This window comes from Pseudophryne corroboree, chromosome 7, assembly GCF_028390025.1.
Source record: "Pseudophryne corroboree isolate aPseCor3 chromosome 7, aPseCor3.hap2, whole genome shotgun sequence".
NCBI classification, from domain to species: domain Eukaryota; kingdom Metazoa; phylum Chordata; class Amphibia; order Anura; family Myobatrachidae; genus Pseudophryne; species Pseudophryne corroboree.
In genome coordinates this window covers 368,608,847-368,622,989 of record NC_086450.1, presented here as the reverse complement: position 1 = coordinate 368,622,989, position 14,143 = coordinate 368,608,847, and the positions used below count along the sequence as shown (strand labels likewise).

The window sequence follows — 14,143 nt, the reverse complement described above, 5'->3', positions numbered from 1 at the left end:
ATGTGGTAATACAATATGTATGAACATTGGTGGGCAGTATGCAGTATTGTGAAGAAGATTCTAGAAGGTTAGGTGCTGGGTGCGAGACTGTCATGCAGGGACGAGGGAGCAGTGCGCGGTGTGCCCAACGGCAGCGAACGGCAGCTTGGAGAGAGGATAGAGGAGGAGAGCTGGGACGCCAGAGCCGAGCGGTGGCGACGATCATACTGATCGGAGAGCCAGAGGGACCAGCTAGAGAGAGCGGCCCGTAGAGTATCGACTGCTGACCATGGGTGCGGCACGGAGGAGAGGTGGTGACCCGAACCAGCGGCCAGAGCGGGCGGGGTGTTGACGGCGGCCCCGGAGCCTGCATGCGGGGTGCTCTGTGAGTGACGCAGGAGAGAGGCGGTCCGGGGCGGCGCTCTGGTAGGAAACCCTCCCCGCTGACCAGTATACTATTACAGCGAGGGGGCAGTGGAGAGCCATAACAACCTAATAAGAGCGACTGTGTGAGCTGAGCAGTCAGCTCACCTACATTAAGACAGTGATAAGCTAAGCCACCTCGCTATAAAATTCACTACTCTTATTTTGTTCCTCCGGTAGTGCCCCTGTGTGTTCGCACCCTAGAGACTGCAGCGCCCCTCAGATTAATGCCAGGGGGAAATATTAAAATCATCCCACCCCCAGGAGGTAGGATCTGACGAGCCCGCATATCTGCATTAGCGGGATAGGAATTTCCGCATTTCATACCATCGTCGGGGGAGTATAGCCGGAGCTGTATAGACTATGATGCCGGGACCTGAGTCCTAGAGAGCGCTGGCAAGAGGGAGCTATTTGAAGGTCAGCTAACAGTTGCATGAGTCCTATCCAGGGGCTACAATGAGGGGTAGCTCTAATCCTGAAAGTAAGGTGATACATGGGTAGCGGCTATCCTAAGGTTTCCAGCTGACCAGAGACTGTATAATGTATTGGATCCCTTACGAGTAGTGTCTGAAGAAGAAAGCTATTCATAGTAAAAAGATAAACTGCCGCAGGTTTCAATATCATCTGGGACTGAATATGTCACAAAATATCGAAGTGAGAGACACTGAGGCACCTGTGCTGATCTAGTGCCCCATGGGACTAGTACTAAACCATCACTTATAGGGGGAGTGTGGTACGATGATGAGATTCTTAGCTGGTGAGGACTGCGGCTCCACTGGAGAGACAGACTGAGTGAAAGGCCCCACACCGGATAATTGAGGGTCTAGATTGAAAGCTGTGTCCATAGAACCTCGGCTCAGTGTGAACTACTTCATCCTGTTCGACGACCCCTGTATCGCCAGGGTGAGTGGACTTAGGGCATCCTAGGAAGAGGCAAGCCGTTGGGACAGTTAGGGGTAAGGTGGTGATCCCAAAAGTCGAATGTCTAAGACAGATAATCCGCTGGCGGTTCAGCACCAAAAGGCAGATTGCATGCTCACCGGTGAAAGGACAGTCTGACACCAGAGGATGGGCTTATGCTTCAAAGTCTGTATCATCACCTACTACTCGGCTCCGCATCCCTACTAGAGGATTGGGATTATCACTGAACTGAAAGAGATAGACCCCAAGATACCTTTATCCCAGGGATCTTACTGCTGGTGGAGTGGTCATTGGGAAAAAAGAACCATTTCCCCCTAATAGTAACCCAGTGGTCATTATTTTTGCTGCGCAGTGGGTAAGCCAGTAAATCCCGGGTCCATGGTGGTAGTGACCACGGTGTAGCTAGCTATCTGTTTTTTTTTGTATTGCATGCATTTGAATTGTAAGGTAATGTTATAGTGGTAGAGGCGGTATATAGGGTGAATTATATGTAACAAGACTAATCATATGGAAAGTGCCAGGTGTAACCATTCACTGCATATGTAAGTTTATAGTCTATATAAAGAAAGCAAACTTACCTACCGTGGTTGGTCTTCTGTATTCTGGGAGATAGGCCGAGGAGTGCCCTAAGAGAATAACAGAAAGGGACAAAAGTCAAGCTTCCGGGACAGTAAGGTAAGGAACGTTGGACAGGACAAATTACTACCTCCCATACTGGGAGTATTTGGGCAATATTAACATATACATCTACCCGCAATCCTTTCACGGAACAGCTTACCCAAGCGAGCCGGGGTGTACCAGCTTGGGTGGAGGCACTCTAACTGAACTAGGAAATCCCCCCGCCCTGAGAGGTGGGGCTACATTTGGAGGCACTGCTGAGATCGTCCAGGGAGGTGACTCAAGGATCTTCTGGCTATAATCACAGAGAAACATGGAAGAAGTAACCCCTGCGGATGTTTACCATTGGTGTAGGGAGAAAGGAGTGGAACCTTTATGCAGTTTCGGACTGGGAGGACCCCTGTCCGTAGTCAGTGACGATCTAGTACTAAAAGCACCGTATGGAGTTAGTCAACCATGTGTGGTAGAGCGGTGAAAAGGAGTACAGAAAATTGAAAAAGAAATACCCTAAGGTATTACTACTCCCAGGCGCTTGATGCGAGGTTCACCACAGCAGCTGTATATAAACAGGGGTTGGTCAGACCCCTAATGATATAAACAATAGAAAAAGATATTAGCGCTTAATGGTCACAAAGTGCAAAGGTGTGTCACAATTAAATCACAATTTATTATACGAGTAAAAATTGTAAAAAGCAATACATATTGGTGGTTAATACCACATAAAACACTTAAATGAAAGAAATTGTGTAACTCCCAATAGTATGTTATCCTTATGGAAAGTTTGGCAAAAAATGGACCTGTTCCTATATGAGTCCCCTTGGTTAATAAGGTTCAATGTCCTATTCGTGGATTGAATAGTTACCACCAACGTGTCTCGAGGCAATTAGGCGAATCTGCGTCCGCAAAGTGCTGTTCCTCGGCGGATGGTAAATGATGGCTTTCCACGATGGAATAGGAATGTCCTTATATCCGATGGAAATTTTCGACGGAGACTTGGTCCAGGTCCAAAGATTCCAAGAGATGTGGGAGTATACACAAGCAGGAAGGTCTCACCGACGCGTTTCGTTGTATACAAACAACTTTTTCAAGGTGCTGGAAGTCCTGCTAGATAGTGGTTTATATACCCTACCAATATGGTTGCTCATTAGCATGTGTGATTGATTGTGACCACCTATTAGCATTAAATGACCAAATAATGACAGACATTGGAGGTATAGTGTATTAATAATTAATGATTATACAGATACATATTTTATAAGTAGTTTTGCTTAAAATTGAATAACATTATTTAATATTGTTATAATAAAAGCCAGTTACATGACCACTGATGAGTAATTCCAAGTTGAAATTCCGGAAAACCTGGAATGATAATTGAAAGCTAATAAACTAAAAATATTAGCAAGAGAAGTGGAATATGTTCCATAGTTTCCACTCGTAACTGAAGCTCGGGGAACGCCCCCCTCCTCCGCCCTACACCCCGCGAAAATTGAACCAGAAGCGTGGTGATGACGTGACGGGTCCCCAACCTATTAACTCCCTGTGCGTGTAGACGCGGGCAGTACACAAGTACCGTCACGTCATACGTCCGCGCCTCGTGAAACGAGGTGTGTGGCGGTTATCATAGTGACGTACTGACGTCACCAGCACGCTGCCGGGGACGCGGTAACTAGCACCAAAATGTCCCCGGAAGTCTCGTTGTTAATGCACGTCATTACGCTAGGTTGCCATGGCGACGGTCTGCAACAAGCGTCGCCAGGACAACCTGCTATCAGCCGTCTACTTCTGTATTAGTATAGTGGGAATTAAGAAATACACTATTTAGTTGATATAATGGAACTCACTTAAATCAATCTCCAATAATACAGCAACTGGCTTAGATTAAGGCATATTTTGTTACATATCCGAAAAAAAGAAAGAGATAAACACTATGTCATTAAAAAGTAATAATAGTAAAACAAAATGACAATATAAAACGATTAATATAAAACAGTATATATTTGTGTCTCATCAGACACCACTGTATTCTCTTTCAATAATATTCTAACAGTTTGGTCTGTAATATTGCAGCAACTGTGTATAATTTAATAAACAATACATACATAGAGATAACTGTATATATAATAATAAAATAAGGATGTGTTCAGAAATAATAAAATGATTTTTTATTTTTATATAAAAAATAATAAAAAACCAATGAAAAATGTGAAATGGACACTCGTCCCCATTAAGGTAATCTTCTATAGAGAACAAACTGTCTATACACATCACCTTGCTATTAATTATTAACTCCAGAATGCAACCAATCATTAATTTGCATGAAATACTTGAATGGGAGTTGGGAAGGAGGGAATGGGAGGGAGGGAGGGGATTTTGGAGGATGTAGGTAGATCGGGGGAGGAAAATATGGATAAAAATGGGGCACCCGGGAGAGTCGACATTATAGTATGGAATTAAGCTCCACCGCCTCATTCAATCCAGATGGATGAATGGTATCCAACCTATACATCCAATACAGTTCTTGTTTGCAGAGTGTTTTGTAACGATCCCCTCCTCTTTTGGTCATTATAATATGTTCAATTGCTATTAAGCCAAGAGAACTGGGGTCACCACCATGTTTGTCCCTAAAATGTCGAGAGACACTGTGGGTGGGTAATTTATTAATAATATTGCGACGGTGTTCCATAAAGCGAACCTTAATGCTCCGAGTGGTACGTCCCACATACTTCTGATTACAACCACAAGTGAGGAGGTAAATTATATAGTTTGTGTCACAGTTCATAAAGCTAACCAGACTATATTTTTCTCCATTATCAACGGTAATATGAGTGGTTCTTCTAGGGATATGTTTGCATGTTGTGCATTTGGTGGCCCCACAACGATAAAAACCTTTTGGTCTGGTGGGTAACCAAATGTCTTGTGTTGTACCCTCTTGTGGGGATATAGGTATCTCTTTCAGAAAACTAGGTGCAAGAATATTCTTGAATGAACGTTTTTTCTTAAAAATAAATTTGGGTTTTAAAGGTAAGTATGCTCTAAGTATATTATCTTGACTTAATATACCAAAGTTTTTTGAAATTATTTTCTTAATTTGCATACTATCCCTATTAAATGTAGATATAAAAGCTAAGTTGTCCTGTTGGTCATTGGAAAAATCTGACCTGGTCTTATTAATATTTTTACTTTTAATGTTATCTTTATTTTCATTTTCAACAGTTGGTTCCCTTGGGCAAAGTAAATTGTCTCTATCTAGGTCGGCCACTTCTCTCATGGTTCTCTCTAATGGGGACCGTGGATAACCTCTTAGAGTGAATGCTTCTACCATAGATTCTGCTTGTTCTATATATTTTGCCTTATCTGTACAATTTCGCCGAAGGCATAGGAACTGTCCTCTAGGGATGTTCCTATTCCACGGGGGATAGTGGGCGCTGCGGTAGTGCAGGTAGGAGTTGGTGGAAACCTCCTTGATATAGTTTGAAGTATAAATCCTGCCTTCTCTGGCTTCTAGAGTTATATCCAAAAAATTAATGGTGAAAGGGTGATAAGTGTGAGTGAACTGTAAATTAAAATGGTTGGAATTAAGACTAGAAACAAATTGTTGTGCTGAAGTGTAATCCCCATCCCAAATAATAAAAAGATCGTCAATATAACGGCCATAGAGGACCAGACTCGCGCCAAAGTCTCCACCCCACACATGGATGTCCTCGAACACACCCATGTACAGGTTGGCATAACTGGGCGCAAATCTGGTCCCCATGGCCGTTCCCATCACCTGTAAATAATAAGTGTCCAAAAATAGGAAATAGTCCCTTGTTTCACCTCCCGGGCGCCCTATTATTTCTGGTATAGGTTCCCTTTCTTCCAATTTATCCTTTTACGTTGACTTTTTTACAGCCCCGTGTCTCGACTTTGAGGTCACACATCAAAGACACAACACACTTTCTCCAACTGTTACAGGGCTTTGTTTGGAAAGAGACATACGCCTTTATGACCCTTGATGTACAAAGCCTATATACCAATATTCCACACGACTTGGGTCGTGAGGCTATAGCTACTAGATTAAATGCTGATGGTGACCTCACAGCGAGACACGGGATTTTTCTGTTGGATGCTATTTCCTTTATTCTCCAACACAACTATTTCCTATTTTTGGACACTTATTATTTACAGGTGATGGGAACGGCCATGGGGACCAGATTTGCGCCCAGTTATGCCAACCTGTACATGGGTGTGTTCGAGGACATCCATGTGTGGGGTGGAGACTTTGGCGCGAGTCTGGTCCTCTATGGCCGTTATATTGACGATCTTTTTATTATTTGGGATGGGGATTACACTTCAGCACAACAATTTGTTTCTAGTCTTAATTCCAACCATTTTAATTTACAGTTCACTCACACTTATCACCCTTTCACCATTAATTTTTTGGATATAACTCTAGAAGCCAGAGAAGGCAGGATTTATACTTCAAACTATATCAAGGAGGTTTCCACCAACTCCTACCTGCACTACCGCAGCGCCCACTATCCCCCGTGGAAGAGGAACATCCCTAGAGGACAGTTCCTACGCCTTCGGCGAAATTGTACAGATAAGGCAAACTATATAGAACAAGCAGAATCTATGGTAGAAGCATTCACTCTAAGAGGTTATCCACGGTCCCCATTAGAGAGAACCATGAGAGAAGTGGCCGACCTAGATAGAGACAATTTACTTTGCCCAAGGGAACCAACTGTTGAAAATGAAAAAAAAGATAACATTAAAAGTAAAAATATTAATAAGACCAGGTCAGATTTTTCCAATGACCAACAGGACAACTTAGCTTTTATATCTACATTTAATAGGGATAGTATGCAAATTAAGAAAATAATTTCAAAAAACTTTGGTATATTAAGTCAAGATAATATACTTAGAGCATACTTACCTTTAAAACCCAAATTTATTTTTAAGAAAAAACGTTCATTCAAGAATATTCTTGCACCTAGTTTTCTGAAAGAGATACCTATATCCCCACAAGAGGGTACAACACAAGACATTTGGTTACCCACCAGACCAAAAGGTTTTTATCGTTGTGGGGCCACCAAATGCACAACATGCAAACATATCCCTAGAAGAACCACTCATATTACCGTTGATAATGGAGAAAAATATAGTCTGGTTAGCTTTATGAACTGTGACACAAACTATATAATTTACCTCCTCACTTGTGGTTGTAATCAGAAGTATGTGGGACGTACCACTCGGAGCATTAAGGTTCGCTTTATGGAACACCGTCGCAATATTATTAATAAATTACCCACCCACAGTGTCTCTCGACATTTTAGGGACAAACACGGTGGTGACCCCAGTTCTCTTGGCTTAATAGCAATTGAACATATTATAATGACCAAAAGAGGAGGGGATCGTTACAAAACACTCTGCAAACAAGAACTGTATTGGATGTATAGGTTGGATACCATTCATCCATCTGGATTGAATGAGGCGGTGGAGCTTAATTCCATACTATAATGTCGACTCTCCCGGGTGCCCCATTTTTATCCATATTTTCCTCCCCCGATCTACCTACATCCTCCAAAATCCCCTCCCTCCCTCCCATTCCCTCCTTCCCAACTCCCATTCAAGTATTTCATGCAAATTAATGATTGGTTGCATTCTGGAGTTAATAATTAATAGCAAGGTGATGTGTATAGACAGTTTGTTCTCTATAGAAGATTACCTTAATGGGGACGAGTGTCCATTTCACATTTTTCATTGGTTTTTTATTATTTTTTATATAAAAATAAAAAATCATTTTATTATTTCTGAACACATCCTTATTTTATTATTATATATACAGTTATCTCTATGTATGTATTGTTTATTAAATTATACACAGTTGCTGCAATATTACAGACCAAACTGTTAGAATATTATTGAAAGAGAATACAGTGGTGTCTGATGAGACACAAATATATACTGTTTTATATTAATCGTTTTATATTGTCATTTTGTTTTACTATTATTACTTTTTAATGACATAGTGTTTATCTCTTTCTTTTTTTCGGATATGTAACAAAATATGCCTTAATCTAAGCCAGTTGCTGTATTATTGGAGATTGATTTAAGTGAGTTCCATTATATCAACTAAATAGTGTATTTCTTAATTCCCACTATACTAATACAGAAGTAGACGGCTGATAGCAGGTTGTCCTGGCGATGCTTGTTGCAGACCGTCGCCATGGCAACCTAGCGTAATGACGTGCATTAACAACGAGACTTCCGGGGACATTTTGGTGCTAGTTACCGCGTCCCCGGCAGCGTGCTGGTGACGTCAGTACGTCACTATGATAACCGCCACACACCTCGTTTCCCGAGGCGCGGACGTATGACGTGACGGTACTTGTGTACTGCCCGCGTCTACACGCACAGGGAGTTAATAGGTTGCGGACCCGTCACGTCATCACCACGCTTCTGGTTCAATTTTCGCGGGGTGTAGGGCGGAGGAGGGGGGCGTTCCCCGAGCTTCAGTTACGAGTGGAAACTATGGAACATATTCCACTTCTCTTGCTAATATTTTTAGTTTATTAGCTTTCAATTATCATTCCAGGTTTTCCGGAATTTCAACTTGGAATTACTCATCAGTGGTCATGTAACTGGCTTTTATTATAACAATATTAAATAATGTTATTCAATTTTAAGCAAAACTACTTATAAAATATGTATCTGTATAATCATTAATTATTAATACACTATACCTCCAATGTCTGTCATTATTTGGTCATTTAATGCTAATAGGTGGTCACAATCAATCACACATGCTAATGAGCAACCATATTGGTAGGGTATATAAACCACTATCTAGCAGGACTTCCAGCACCTTGAAAAAGTTGTTTGTATACAACGAAACGCGTCGGTGAGACCTTCCTGCTTGTGTATACTCCCACATCTCTTGGAATCTTTGGACCTGGACCAAGTCTCCGTCGAAAATTTCCATCGGATATAAGGACATTCCTATTCCATCGTGGAAAGCCATCATTTACCATCCGCCGAGGAACAGCACTTTGCGGACGCAGATTCGCCTAATTGCCTCGAGACACGTTGGTGGTAACTATTCAATCCACGAATAGGACATTGAACCTTATTAACCAAGGGGACTCATATAGGAACAGGTCCATTTTTTGCCAAACTTTCCATAAGGATAACATACTATTGGGAGTTACACAATTTCTTTCATTTAAGTGTTTTATGTGGTATTAACCACCAATATGTATTGCTTTTTACAATTTTTACTCGTATAATAAATTGTGATTTAATTGTGACACACCTTTGCACTTTGTGACCATTAAGCGCTAATATCTTTTTCTATTGGTGAAAAGGAGTAGCTGGTGACACGTTTGCTATACTGGTTAGTAATCGGAACCCATTGGACCAAACACTCTTACCAAGTATGGTCATTATCGAGGGGCTTCCCGGGCGGAAGATACAGTTGGTGTGGCCCGAAGGGAGAGATAGTGGGGAAGAGGAGGCCACATCCGAAGAGGATCACTGAGATACCCTTCCATCCACAGGGGATGGCTTTCACTCCACTAGTGGGGGAGCTATATGTCCTTGGAACAAGGATAGAACTATCGGGACAGGAGTCGATGCCGTAGTAGATAAGATGGTTAGTCAGATGGAAAGATGGCATTACGAAGGTGGCTATCGACGGTTAAGAATATTCTCCGGAATCACGCCTGTACCGGCAGGAGAAGAGAGTTACGACACATGGAGGGAGGCAGCGGTCCAGTATTCTGAGGAGTGGCAGTGCCCCGAGCATATAAAAAAACTACGAATAGTGGAAAGCCTACGGGGGCCTGCCATGGGAGTAGTACAGGCCACCTGGAGGAGCAAGTTGAACGCTACTCTCAAAGATTACATTGAGGCCCTCAATTTCTCCTTTGGAACCCTAGAGGAGATGAGTGATTTAATGGCTAGATTAACCCATACATATCAAGAGCCAGGAGAGACACTGACCCACTATATCTATCGGGTGGATAGATTGATATATAAGATTGTAGACAAAGGGGGTATAGATAAGGGCTCAGTTGATGCGAGCCAGATGAGACAGGTGCTAAAAGGAGCATTGACCACTAATCCTGTGGCGCAGAGACTTAGATGTACCCGAGCGACTGGGCCGCCTCCTACTCTGACGGACCTGGTAAAAGAAGTTAAGCTGGAGGAGGTTCAGATTGAAACTCAGGAGAGGAATATAAAAAAGGTCAAAGATGTGATGCCAGCAGTCACTCCTCCACCGATGGATGAAAGATTATTGAAGTTAATTGAAGAGCAGAATAAAAAAATTGATCAGTTGATTGCCCTGCAAACCCAGGCTGAGCCCCTGCAATATTGGAACACAAGAACCGGGCGAGGGACAAGTCGGAGCAGGGGAGGTCGGAATCCCATTATATGTTACAGCTGTGGGCAGCCAGGACATAGGTCATTTGAATGCCCCAGTAATGGGTCACAGAGAGGGGAATACAGTGGATCTGTGAGAAGAACAGCACCGTTGGAAAACCCCATCGGGAGCTCTGTGACCCCCGCACAGGCTCCCCAATCATAAACGTCCGAGCAATGGGGAGTGCCCAGTGATCAACCACCATTCCAAACAGCATAATGGGCCAGACACCACTGGTTAAAGCGATGATAAATGGCCATGATTGTTATGTCCTAATGGATAGCGGATCCCAGGTCTCTATTGTGTTTGAGTCCAGGTATCGTGAGCATTTGTCAGACATACCCATTCATCCGCTTAGTGGCCTTACTGTATGGGGTCTGAGTGAGCAGAAGTACCCGTACTTAGGATATATCACCACTCAGATTACGATTGAACCAGGACTAATTACCCCTAATGAGCGTCCCTCTAATAGCCCTGGTTTGTCCTGATTCTCCAGGGGATAATGGGAAGCTTCTGGCAATTGTGGGCACTAATACCCAAATGTCCAAGAATCTTATCCGCTGGTGTGAAAAACAGGATAAAGATAATAAGCGTTATATGGGTGAACCGCACGGAGAAGGGGATTACCGATGCCTTCTGCTAGAGAGCTGCCCGGAGGGCAGGAGTGGAAATCCGGCCCAGGGAGCCAATGGACAACATAAGACCTTTGATATAGCGTCCTGTTTTCAGGGAAGTGATATATCCAGTGAAAGTAAGCAGATATTGATTGAGCAGCTACAGTTGAGGAAGGCTGCTTTTTCCACAGTGACTGGGATCTCGGGACGGCCACTGGTGTTGAACATCATATTACATTGAATGATGACACCCCTTTCCGAGAACGCTCACGGAGGTTAGCGCCAGTGGATTTTGAAGATGTCCAGGCACACTTACGCAGTCTATTGGAGAACAATGTAATAGCCAATTCACAGAGTCCCTATGCTTCCCCTATTGTGGTAGCACGCAAAAAGAGTGGAGAAATCCGATTATGTATTGACTACCGCACGTTAAATAGTCGGACGGTGCCTGATCAGTACACTGTACCGAAGGTGGATGAAGCGTTGGATTGTCTACAAGGAAGTAAATGGTTTTCGGTACTTGACCTGCGTTGTGGATATTACCAAATACCCATGAGTGTGGCTGACCGGGCTAAAACTGCTTTTATATGCCCCATAGGATTCTTTGAATTCCTGAAAATGCCGCAAGGTATTAAAGGCGCCCCTGCCACCTTTCAGAGGACAATGGAACAAACGGTAGGGGACATGTGCTACCGTGAAGTACTGGTGTATCTAGACGACATCATTGTCTTCGGAAAAGATCTGGAAGAGCCCAATGAGCGTCTCCTAAAGGTACTAGACCGGCTTCAGGCCCGAGGACTGAAGCTGTCCATTGAAAAATGTACATTCTGCCGGGCGTCCGTCAAATATTTAGGACATATTGTGAGTAGACAGGGGATAGCTACCGACCCAGACAAGGTGGTCACCGTGAAGAATTGGCCCAGACCGGATAACCTCAAAGATCTGAGGTCCTTCTTAAGGTTCTGTGGCTACTATCGGAAATTCCTGCTCCATTACTCCAAAGTCACTCAGCCATTAACGGAATTATCCCGTGGGTATCCTCCTGTCAAGAGAAATTGTAGCATTCACATTCCTACTGTAGAAGGAGAGAGAAATTGAAAGACTGCTTAACAACATCACCCGTACTAGCCTATGCAAAACCTGATCTTCCCTATGAGGTTCATATAGATGCATCTTTTGAAGGTTTAGGGGGAGTGTTGTATCAGGTGCAGGAGCAGCAATTGTGGCCCATTTCTTATGTCAGCCGGGGTTTATCTAGGAGTGAAAAAAACTACCCGGTCCATAAATTGGAATTTCTAGTGCTAAAATGGGCCATTAGCGAGAAATTTCACGATTACCTGTATGGAGTCCCATTTGTAGTTCAGACCGATAATAACCCCCTCACCTACATCCAAACTACAGCCAAGTTAGATGCTACTGGTCACCGGTGGTTAGCTGCTTTAACAAATTATGACTTTACCATCAAATACCGACCGGGGATTAACAACCTGGATGCGGATGCATTATCCAGGATACCGCAGGGAGATTCCGATGGCATAGGAGAGGAGTGGATCGAGGTACCCGCCGCTGCAGTGAAAGGATTATATAAACAATCGCTTATAGGGGGAGTGTGGTACGATGATGAGATTCTTAGCTGGTGAGGACTGCGGCTCCACTGGAGAGACAGACTGAGTGAAAGGCCCCACACCGGATAATTGAGGGTCTAGATTGAAAGCTGTGTCCATAGAACCTCGGCTCAGTGTGAACTACTTCATCCTGTTCGACGACTCCTGTATCGCCAGGGTGAGTGGACTTAGGGCATCCTAGGAAGAGGCAAGCCGCCGGGACAGTTAGGGGTAAGGTGGTGATCCCAAAAGTGAAACGTCTAAGACAGATAATCCGCTGGCGGTTAAGCACCAAAAGGCAGATTGCATGCTCACCGGTGAAAGGACAGTCTGACACCAGAGGATGGGCTTATGCTTCAAAGTCTGTATCATCACCTACTACCCGGCTCCGCACCCCTACTAGGGGATTGGGATTATCACCGAACTGAAAGAGATAGACCCCAAGATTCCTTTATCCCAGGGATCTTACTGCTAGTGCTGTGGTCATAGGGAAAAAAAGAACCATTTTCCCCTAATAGTAGCCCAGTGGTCATTATTTTTTCTGCGCAGTGGGTAAGCCAGTAAATCCCGGGTCCATGGTGGTAGTGACCATGGTGTAGCTAGCTATCTGTTTTTTTGTATTGCATGCATTTGAATTGTAAGGTAATGTTATAGTGGTAGAGTTGGTATATAGGGTGAATTATATGTAACAAGAATAATCATATGGAAAGTGCCAGGTGTAACCATTCACTGTATATGTAAGTTTTTAGTCTATATAAAGAAAGCAAACTTACCTACCGTGGTTGGTCTTCTGTATTCTGGGAGATAGGCCGAGGAGTGCCCTAAGAGAATAACAGAAAGGGACAAAAGTCAAGCTTCCGGGACAGTAAGGTAAGGAACGTTGGACAGGACAAATTACTACCTCCCATACTGGGAGTATTTGGGCAATATTAACATATACATCTACTTGCAATCCTTTCATGGAACGGCTTACCCAAGCAAGCCGGGGTGTACCAGCTTGGGTGGAGGCACTCCAACTGAACTAGGAAATCCCCCCGCCCTGATAAGTGGGGCTACACTTAGCTTAGTCGTCCAGCTACCTCGCTGCAACCTTTAGGCCTAAAGTAGATGAAAACAATATTGTGAGGTGTGAGGTGGTCAAAAATAAATGGAAATGAGTGGACATTAATGTTAGTGAGGTTAATAATGCTGTAGGAACAAAAACAGACCAAAATCTATGATTTTGGCTGCTTTTATGAATGTAAAAACAAAAATACAGATCCAAAATACACAAGTGCGGTTTTGGCAAAATCAATACAGATCCAGAACATGAAGGAGATACAGATCCAACACCAAAACATAAAACCCGAGAAAAGGTCTGGCGTGCATCTCTAATATATAAATATATATATATATATATATATATACATAACTGTATAGTAAATCTACAGACAGGAATACAGGTGGTCATTCCGAGTTGATCGCTAGCTGCTTTCATTCGCAGCGCACCGATCAGGCAAAAAAACGGCACTTCTGTGCATGAGTATGGGGCGCAATGCACACGCCCGACGTACTTTCACAACAGCCGATGCAGTTTCACA

General features: G+C 43.4%; 1 long non-coding RNA gene across 1 annotated transcript; it reads right to left on the bottom strand.

Annotated features, from left to right (window-relative positions):
- Positions 1 to 1,899: 1,899 nt before the first annotated feature.
- Positions 1,900 to 13,631, bottom strand: LOC134945311 (uncharacterized). The gene is made up of 3 exons (XR_010182091.1): positions 13,537 to 13,631; positions 13,337 to 13,384; positions 1,900 to 1,949 (listed from the first exon to the last, which is right to left on the bottom strand). It is a non-coding gene; the product is annotated as an uncharacterized LOC134945311 (long non-coding RNA).
- Positions 13,632 to 14,143: the final 512 nt, after the last annotated feature.